General features: G+C 43.8%; 1 protein-coding gene across 2 annotated transcripts in view; it reads left to right on the forward strand.

Moving 5' to 3' along the window:
* Nucleotides 1–3,598: 3,598 nt before the first annotated feature.
* The window catches only part of hdac5 (histone deacetylase 5), a 62,884-nt gene continuing 56,254 nt past the window's right edge, over nucleotides 3,599–10,228 (forward strand). For both annotated transcript variants that reach the window (XM_050068409.1, XM_050068412.1), the window contains exon 1: nucleotides 3,599–3,809. The gene's annotated coding sequence lies outside the window, so the exon portion shown is untranslated. The remainder of the gene's footprint in view (nucleotides 3,810–10,228) is intronic.

Raw genomic sequence — 10,228 nt, forward strand, 5'->3', positions numbered from 1 at the left:
ACGATAACCATGTTATTAATTACACACAGAGAGAATACTAATGTTTGTTCAGTCATTGTGTTTATAGACTTTACAAACATCAGATTAGTCTAAACGGTGATATAGTGACGTGAAAAATGTGATATATACATATATATAGCTAAACTCAGCAAGGTAAACAACAAGGCGATTTCCATTGACACAGTGGTAAGAGTGCTGGACCGGAAGTGTCGCACAAAAAAACGGAAGCTGGCTGCGTTCTGTTTTGCCTCCGTGTTTCCGTGAAAAATAAGGTGGATACAAAGCCCTACATGACCGAGCTACATTGCTAACTCCATTCATCCATTTTATTCCACTTATCCAGGGCCCGGTCTCTGGGGCAGCAGGCCAAGCAAAGCTCCCCAGCAACGCTCTCCAGCTCCTCCTGGAGGACCCCGAGGTGTTCCCAGACCAGATGAGATCTATAATCCCTCCAGTGTGTTCTGGGTCTGCCCCGGGGCCTCCTACTAGTTGGACCAGGAGGATCCTGATCAGATGTTGAACCACCTCAACATGAAGGAGCAGCGGCTCTACTCCGAGCTCCCTCCAGATGTCTGACTCCTCCCCCTATCTCTAAAGGCCCTGACACACCAAGCCGACGGTCGGCCGTCGACCAAAGTCGGGTCGTCGGTGAGCGTCTGTCAGCCTAGTTTTTGTGGTGTGTCCCGCACTGTCGGCACTTCGCCGTCGGCAACTTTTCGGCCGATTGAGCATGTTGAATCGCCGGCGGAGCTTGTTGGTGAGAGAGATCACTCTGATTGGCTGTTCAGGTTTTATTTCCTCGCCCCTGTATGTTAGGTTAGGTTCTTTAATGTCCCCAGGGGGATAATTGTTTTCACACATCATTGTTGGCTTCAGGGCAGCATACACAACATATAACAGATAACAGACCCTCTTCCCACATATTCCCCAGATAACAAATAACAAATAACCCTCTCCCACACATACCACAGAAAACCATATAAACATAAACATGACATAGACAGTGTACAGGGGTGAAATATTAAATCTACATGTTTTTGTTTAGGGCTGTGATGGCTGAGGGGACAAAACTGTATCCTGTATCTGCGGCCAGATGGGAGAAGTATGAAAAATTGGTTCAGGGGATGATCGGGGCTGTTTACTATTGCACATGCTAGGCGTGTGATGGCAAGTTCATTTGCTGCATTCACTCATCAGCGAGTGAATCTGCCTGTAGTGAAACTGGGGCTAACCAGTGCTTCCTCCTCAGGCTCCACTTCACTCAGCTGCCCCACAGACCCGGTGCTTCTTCCCACTTTAACCTTCTGGGTCCATCTGGATGTAAAAGTCTGTGGAGGTGCTGCCCTACCCCTTAGCCCTACCCCTACATTTGCGCATTCCCGCGAGGGGTAGTGGTGTCCCAATTCCTTTTTGCGTGTAGGTGTAGGGGGCATAACGAGGGGTAGTGGGTATGAAACTAGCCCTTCGGAGCGAGGGATTTCAGATGCTGACTTGCCAGCGAGGGGTAGACGTCGCCATGGCTACCACCGAGCAAGAGACGGGGAAAAAAGTTCATACATAGCTAACGTTACCGTCGTCAGGTTGCTTGTTAGCTAGCTAGCTAGCTCGCACTATCTGGCGTCTGTCATCTGTCCTGTTCTGCAAAATTGTCGGACTTTTCACATTACGATAACACGCCAGCTAGTATAACTACGCTGCCTCGTAATGTTAGCTGGTTAGCTAGCTAGCAGAAGTCCCCCGTCGTCTGTCGGCAAACGCGATCGGTAGGATGAACTCAACTGGAGACTCCATTGTAGATGCCGGTTGGAAATGTACATGGCTCGCAGCTTCCTGTTTAAAATAGTTACGTATGTGTGAACGTAACCGACGCGGTGACGTAGTGAGTGGTGTCCCAATTCCTAGGGAAAGATTTCAACCCCTACCCCTCGTTGCTTCATTTCGAGGGCTAGGGGGTAGTGGGCAAGGGGGGGTATTGGGATTGGACCGTATAGTTTACAGTTGGAAAAAGGTAATAAATCACAACATATTTAAAATTGCTATAATATTGTATCATGACTTAAGTATTGTGATAATGTATATTGTGCATCCTCTGGTGACTCACACCTCTACTGTCTGTTGATTCTGTTTTCATGTGCAGCTCTCAGTATCTTGTATGAAAGGTGCTTCATGAATAATGTTTATTATTATTGATGGTTAGTCAATAAATCAATGTGTTGAAGCTGCTTGTTGTGGACGACAACAAACCCATACATATTTAGGTCATGACGGAACAAAGAAAAGCCACGGATGGATTAACCTGCAGGGGCCCCAGGGCCAAAATGACCTGCTGGGTCTCTGTTAACACCTTCACTTCCCTCCACTCTTTTTTCAATGTGTAAATGTTTTCTCTGAATTTATGAGGTAAATGTATGAAACACATAAATGCTGGAACATTAACAATAATAATGATAATAATAATGAAATAATGACGGTCTTGAAATGAGAGGGTTCGTCTTCAGGAGAGAGATCGGGCAGTGAAGCAGCTCCGTCTCTGAGTCAGCTGATATTGTGCTTTAGTGAGACATGTTCCAGACAAAGTTATGATGTCACCAAAACTGTCACACAGTAAGCCTGGGGCTCGTGGCCCCTGTGAGGGCCTGGGGCCCTGAAGCAGTTGGTAGTATATGAAGAAGAGACTGAGGACTCTGAAAATACCCGCAGATCACGGATGTGATGTTAAACAGCTTTCTGGCTTTTTTCAAAGACTGTGCAGATATTTTATTTTATTTTTTTGTTAATTCTGTAATATTATTTATTTATTTATAAATAATAATATATTATTTATATATAATATATACCTGTCATACACAGAATGCAGCACAAAGTGTTTTATAGTTCAGCAGCAGAGACAAACAGCAAATAAATAAAGCCAAACAACAAGTCAACACGTATTCAAGGAGCAATGAGAAGAATCAATTCACTAACAAATCAATCAATAAATTAGGAAAAAAAATAAAAACATATGAAAAATACTAAAACAGATGACTGATAATGAAAGGCTATATTAAAGATATGTTTTGAGATGTTGTTTAGATGTTGTTAGCCAGCAAGTTTAATATTTTATTTAATTTATTATCATCATTGTTATGAATTATTTTCTTTTTAAATTATTAACTTTAGGAAAGGTCCAAAAATAACATAAAATAAAATAAAATAAAACCATAATTATTAATATGTTGTTTTTTTAACCTTTAAACATCAACAGTTAAGTTTTAAAAATATAATAACATTATATAAAATAAAATAAAATAAAATAAATTAAATTAAATTAAATTAAATATATTATTATTAACATTAGTGTCTGTTGATGAGTTGATTAATGAAGGTGTTAAACTGTCCTCACATGTCTCCATGTTGGACAGTTATTGTCCTGTGTGCACTGAGGGACTGTCCCAACATGAGACTTTAATATAAAGGAAGACACCGTGTGTGTGTGTGTGTGTGTGTGTGTGTGTGTGTGTGCTGCCTCCATTGGTTTCTATTGGGTCTATTTTTAGCCCCAGCAGACTGGTCACGTGGCAGGAGGAGGACGTCAATAATGTTGTTGTTGGTGGGAGAGAGGGAGGGAGACAGGACAGAGGAGGCTCACTGTAAATATGGAGGAGGTGAAACCGGAGCAGCTCCGACACGGCTTCATGTGAAATAACGCGCACAGCAGCAGCTCCACGGAGGGACACACACTCACTCACACACACACTCACACACACCGGGGCTCGGCGGAAACCACAGCCGGGGAAGAAGCGATCCAGGCGGACCCGCCGACATCCACGGTACCGAGAGAGTGCGTGCGTGTGTGTGCGTGTGTGTGCGTGACGGTGGGAGAGGATCCACCGAGAGGCAGGCGGTGAAAGGTTTCCTGGAGACTGTTAGCAGAGGTGACATTTTGTGCTCCAACACAGGAGCTAACTCACACACAGTTATCATCACACAGCTAGCAGCTAGCTAACAGAAGCTAACACCTGAGGCAGCAGCTAACAGGCTAACTCACCGAGCAGGTAACACTTTGTTACCTTCATTAGCTGCAGCTCAGCAGCTACCTGGGAGCTAACGGCTAGCTGCAGCTGACAGGCAGAAGTGTAGCTGTGATTAAAGGGACAGTCCGGATGTTTTCATGTGGGGTTGTGTGAGGTGCTGATCCACAGTGGGTGCTGTTGGTCACAGTGGGTGACAGTGGGCACGCCCCCAGTTTGGAGAAGCAGGAAGGAGACTGGGCACTGAAGCTGAGCGATGTACTGCTGAGGACGGGGTCTGCAGCAAAACTAAATGTCTTCACATCACAGAGAGAGTTCTGCAGGTTGGAAAATGTGAGGCGTGCAGCACTGGCTTTTTAAAAAATTAAATGTCACGAGTAAGAAAACGCTTGCTGCACCTTTTTATCGTTGCCAGGCAACCACGCCATCACCTGTTGAGGCAGAGGGTACTGTCTGTAGCTCTGGTTGAAGGTGAGAGGCTGTCAGCAGATAAACAGAGATCTGTGTGGGTACATGAGACCCTAAAAAAGAGGCTGGATCATGGGGAGTACCACCAGTTGGTCCAGGAGCTTCTCCTCCATATTTTAGGACGACTCAGGAGCAGTTTGACAACCTGCTGTCTATCATCAGGCCGTATAGCTCTGGGTATCCAGCAACCACTACCACCAGTTTCTCCTCCATTGTTTACCAACTGTAAACTTGTTGTCGTGACCACCACAGAAGCCCCGCCTCTCAAATCATCCCATTGGACAATGGAGAAAAAGCAGCAATTATGAGGGGTCCTTTTCCAAGATTAGAGATCACGGTGGTCTCACGGTGGTCACTTCCTGTCAACGTTACAGATCAGAAGCACAGAGAGTCGTTGACTAGAGATGATACACCGTCTCATGGCGGTCACTTCCTGTCAACCAGCAGGTTTTTACAACGTTGCAGAATGGATCGTTGCAGTTCATCTTGTTATGAATCTTTGGTCTGAAGTGGACTTTATTAGTGTACACTATATTTAGAATATTTTCACTTCAATCAGACAGCCTAGTCTGATGGGGTAGCTGTTAATGACTTCAGTTCCCTGTCTGTTATTTTGTAAAAACAGACTCCATTGAGAAAAACAGTGATTTGAAATTGTTGACCACAGGAGCTGCTGCTTCTATCAGTTAGTTAGTGTTATTGTGTGACTTTGGTGAATCCAAACTAATGCTGAAGTCACACAGTTGCACCAACTAACTAACTGATGCCTGTTTCTCTGCTGCCTGCTGCGGCGCTCTCTCTCAATACTGAACCACTTTCAAAAGTCTTTCTCCACGGTGCTCATGGGCATCATGTCTCTGGCTAGAAAGTACGACACTGTGTCTATAAATGCTCTTCTATCGCTTCTCATGTGGGTTATGGCCTTAAAAGAGGACCCTGTTGATTGGTGTTTTGGTGCCACCCCACAGCAGCAGAAGTGCTCGGACGTTGAACACGTTGGTGGACTTACTACAGTTTGGGTGGATTTTCATGCTCTCAGTGTAGTCGCTGGGACGCCACCTTCCCAGGTGATGGAAAAGGTTTGTTGTGTTTCCCGTCCTGGTTGGCACCAACCGACGACATATTTACAGACCGTCATTCGTGCGTCGTTACCTTTCAAGTAGCCAAACAACTCCCACATTACTGTAGTTGTTTGATCTTTTTTATCCATAGTGTCTGTTTTTGAGGATAACGTGAGCTCTTCTTCACTTCCACTCATTTTCCCGTCATTTTGTTATGTCCACGCTACTTTCAGTTCCTCCTCACCTCTGCACAAACTTTGCGGTGACAAATGGGCATTTACGATGACGCACATCCCCAACACTGCAGATTGACTGACAGCTGTCTGTTAACGTCTGCTGCATGACACGCTGTTTGGATCTATCTAGGTCTGTCCATATCGAGTAAAAATGACTTCTTCGACATACATTTAATACGACTTGCTTTGAGATCGTTTTATCGCCCAGCTCTACGTTACGGTCATGTAGATGATGTTTTTGTAGGGTGAACTGGAGGAACAAAGCACAGCTGACGGCTAATAATGTGTCTGTGATGTTTTTGTGCATTGGCTAGAGTTCAGCCTGACGCAGAGGGGCCCAATAAGAGAAGTCAAAAGAAATCAACGTTCTTGCTAAGCAAGGTCAGATTCTCTTATAGAGGGTTTGAACATTACGTCGCTGTATGCCCAGCTGTAAAAGCATCACTTTGTGAGTCTCTGATGACGTTGACAGATCTGGCTTTAGAACAGGAGCCGGTATCTGTATGACTCATCCCTCCATCTTTCTTTGTGGTGTCTAATCTGAAAGTGTCTTTGTCTTCTTTTACCAGTCCTCCCTCACAAGATGTGAAACTTTTCCACTCACAAAAAGTCAATTTTATTTTATGCAACATTCGCAGTCAGTGCTAACCTTGGTGACGCATATTGTTGGGCGGCCAGGGATCCACAGAACAATGAAGGATTGCACGTAGAGTCAGACTGGAGTTTAATAGGTCTGTACAGAATCTGTCTCAGGACTTTGATGTCTGATGTTGATCTGTTTTCTGACAGTCGGAGTTCATTTGTCACATCTTTGGAAATGTCTCACGTCAAACGATACATGAATACGATCCTTTTTGCACTGGGGTCTGATCTCGGACCGTCCCAACCCCCCGCCAGATCAGCAAACTTTCTGTCTACAGAGCTGTTTTTTTTTTTTTTTTACATTTGAAGCTTTTCGAAGTGAAAAGTGCACAACAATTATTTGCACTCACACAAGAAAAAAGAAGACTTTACACTACACAACAACACTACACAAAATCTGAAAAATACAGCTGTAGAGCAGACAAGTTACCGAAATGCCTGTCCAAACAGGTGCATCTATAGCTGGCGTTAGGGAGCTGGCAGAGCGTTCCAAAATTTAGGTGCTATGGCAGCAAAAGCTCGATCACGTGGGTCTTAAGGTGAGGGACATATAAGATTTACAAATGTTCACTCACAGAGTTTGATTAAATCACTGATTCTTTAACCAGTCACACATTTGACATTTTGTGAAGCACTGACCTCCACCTATCTGTAGATAGTATGGATATAAGATACAGTCTCTTATAGTTCTGATATCTGTTGTAGAAGTTTTGCTGACAGCGTTCTGCCTCTCCTCACCCTCTGATCCTGTGAGTAACCTTTGTCCCCTCTACTTAAAATTTCAATTTACTTCCTTCTTCCTTCCAGCACATCACATTACTGAACATGACGCCAATAAGATATTGTTTTCATCCTGGCAGTTTGTAGATTCAGGGTTTAAGTAGGTTGGAGGGCACACACAAACAAAAATATTTACAGGTGCTGGATCAAAAATCAAACTAAAGCAAGAACCAGACAGGACAGGACAACACACTGGATTAAAAGCTCCCAGGAATTTTAACTGTGCAATGTTTTGATCTCACAGAGATCTTCACCAGGCATTTTGAAATCACCATCACAAATCAGAGCAAGCAATAAAAAGCCTGAAAAAGATCTCTGTTAGAAACAATTAAAATTACTGGGAGCTTTTAATAGAAACATACCACGTCATTACACATCACACTTGTCCCGTACTTTGGGTTCACACTTTTTACTCAGACGTCGATTCAGTGCCGTTACTTCCTCCGCTGCCGGCTCAAATGTTAAACGACTCTGTCCCCCCATTCTGTGACCTCTTACATACAGAATAACAGCGCAACATTCCCACCTTCAGCAGGCGGTGTAAATGAGACTTGAGACTGAAAGAGTGTTGTGACTCTGACAGTTCACAGATTTGTCGAATAGAAATAGCTTTTGATAGGTTTTGCACACATTCATTTTTTTGTGGTGGTCTACATTAATATCATCATTCACCACCACATATGTATTTCCTATTTTGGACCTGTGTCTTTCTCTCTCACACTGTGCCTTTCGGTGGGCCGGTGCGGCTTCTGCAGTGATGCAGGCGCTGTGCCGGTCCATTGTGGTGAAGAGGGAGCTGAGCCAGAAAGCAAAGCTTTCAATTTACTGGTCCATCTCCGTCCCAATCCTCACCTATGGTCATGAGCTCTGGGTAGTGACTGAAAGAATGAGATCATGGATACAAGAGGTGGAAATGAGTTTCCTCTGTAGGGTGTCTGGGCTCAGCCTTAGAGATAGGGGGAGGAGCTCGGACATCCGGAGGGAGCTCGGAGTAGAGCCGCTGCTGCTTCGCGTCAAAAGGGGTCAGTTGAGGTGGTTCAACATCTGATCAGGATCCTCCTGGATTACATATCTCGTCTGGCCTGGGAACACCTGGGGGTCCTCTAGGAGGAGCTGGAAAGTGTTGCCGGGGAGAGGGATGTCTGGGGTGCTTTGCTTGGCCTGCTGCCCCTGCGACCCGGCCCCAGAAAAGTGGATGAAAATGGATGGATGGATGGATGGATGGATGGATGGACTATATCTTTGGCACAAACTGGACCGTTTGTTAATTCAGAGCACTGTTGTAATACTTGTACAGTTTGGTTATTCAGAGCACCACACTCTCAGAGCGCAGAGAGTATTCTGCGTTGACTTCTTGTCTATTTTCAGCTGTATACACAACCACTTATTTGATTGTCGAGAGTGTGGATGTAATAACTGTTCACGGGAAAGTGATGTAGACAGCAGGGCTGGACAATATGAAGATATTATATCGTTATCAAGACATGAGACTGTAAATTGTCTTGATTTTCAGTTTATCACGATGTGTCATTAATGGTGTTTGTTCTCTCACTTTAAAGGCTGCATTACAGTGAAGTGATGTAAATTTATCACCTTACCAGACTTTTATTTGTTTTAACGCTTGCCTTAAACAATTTAGTTGTTCAGTCGTAACGAAATGAACAAACGGCCAATGATGTGGAAGTCTGCAGAACGTTTTTACCTTTGTGCTTCTTCTGGGTCGCCGTCTATCAACACTGTGTCCAGTCCTCTTAATACGTCCGCGGCCCCTCCCTCCAGAGGGCCTGACCCCCACATCAGTCCAGCTGCTGGTGTTCTGGTTGCAGTAGAAAAGGATTTGCAGCTGGGTCTTTTACTGAAGCTCAGAGGTCACAGGTCAGAGGTCGCTCCATTAGTTACATAAGAGCTTTAAGGGCAGAGCCACTGACGTTCACCCCCAGTGTCACATTTTATATCACGCTTACTCTGCTTTATTCTGTTTCAGGTTTTATGTCAAAGTTCATTTGCTTGGAATTAGTTTGACCAAAAACATGAGCACACGAGTCACCAGCTGTTCCCAGAGCCATTAACCCTTTCTGACGTGACCATGCTGTAACAACATCAGGATAAAATATCAGGCTGAGGTCGTCAGTTGAAGCACCTCAGTGTTACAGTATTCTTTAATTGTACAGTGTGTCTGTGTCGAGCACAGCAGAGGGAGACGAAGTGGTACTCAGGATAAAACCAGCAAAATAACAAAGTCAAAAACACCCTATGGATCTTGTAGGGGTGGGAATCACCATAGCACCCACGATATGATATTATTATGATACAGTTGTATTGTGATTTTAGATATGTTGTGGTAAAATATATTGCAATATATATATTTATATATTTATATATATTGCAACCTTTTATCAACTGTACATTTTTGTTCTCAAAAACGTTGTCAAAACCTGTTTTTATCTAATAACAGAAAGTTTGCAGTCAGGACTAAAAAAGCAGTTGATTATATTGATCTAGTGGGCTACCTAAAGTTTAATTTGTAATATTATTAATTTATCTAATAAAAAATGTGATACTTGGCACTGTGTGACGATATGAAATTTGCCACTCAAAAATATCGCAATATTATGCTGCATCGATTTTTCCGCCCCTCGTACATCGTGACACTGGGTGAGGTTACATGATGGCTTCTCATTCAGAATGAAATAAATCTGAATGAAATCATTCTGAATTAAAGTCTTTCCAGGTAGTTTACATGGGAAATATTCATTCTGAATGAGGGTTTACACGGAGATCAGTTTAATCGCCTTTATTCAGGTCAGCGCAAGGTTTGGGGCAGGGAAGGTTTCTGATTGGATAGGGGGCGGGGCGGATGTTACGTGTTTACCAGAAGAAAACACTGTAGTCCTCGCTCCGGATAACAAGATGCTTGACGACGCCGTTCTTAGTGCCTTTTTCAGGCTTGTTTTGCTTATATTCTTGAAGCAGCAGTACGACAACAACCTTGTTCTGCTAATGCTTCATCTGTTGAGGAGGAGAAGGGAGG

This window comes from Epinephelus moara, chromosome 18 (assembly GCF_006386435.1).
Source record: "Epinephelus moara isolate mb chromosome 18, YSFRI_EMoa_1.0, whole genome shotgun sequence".
Lineage (NCBI taxonomy): Eukaryota > Metazoa > Chordata > Actinopteri > Perciformes > Serranidae > Epinephelus > Epinephelus moara.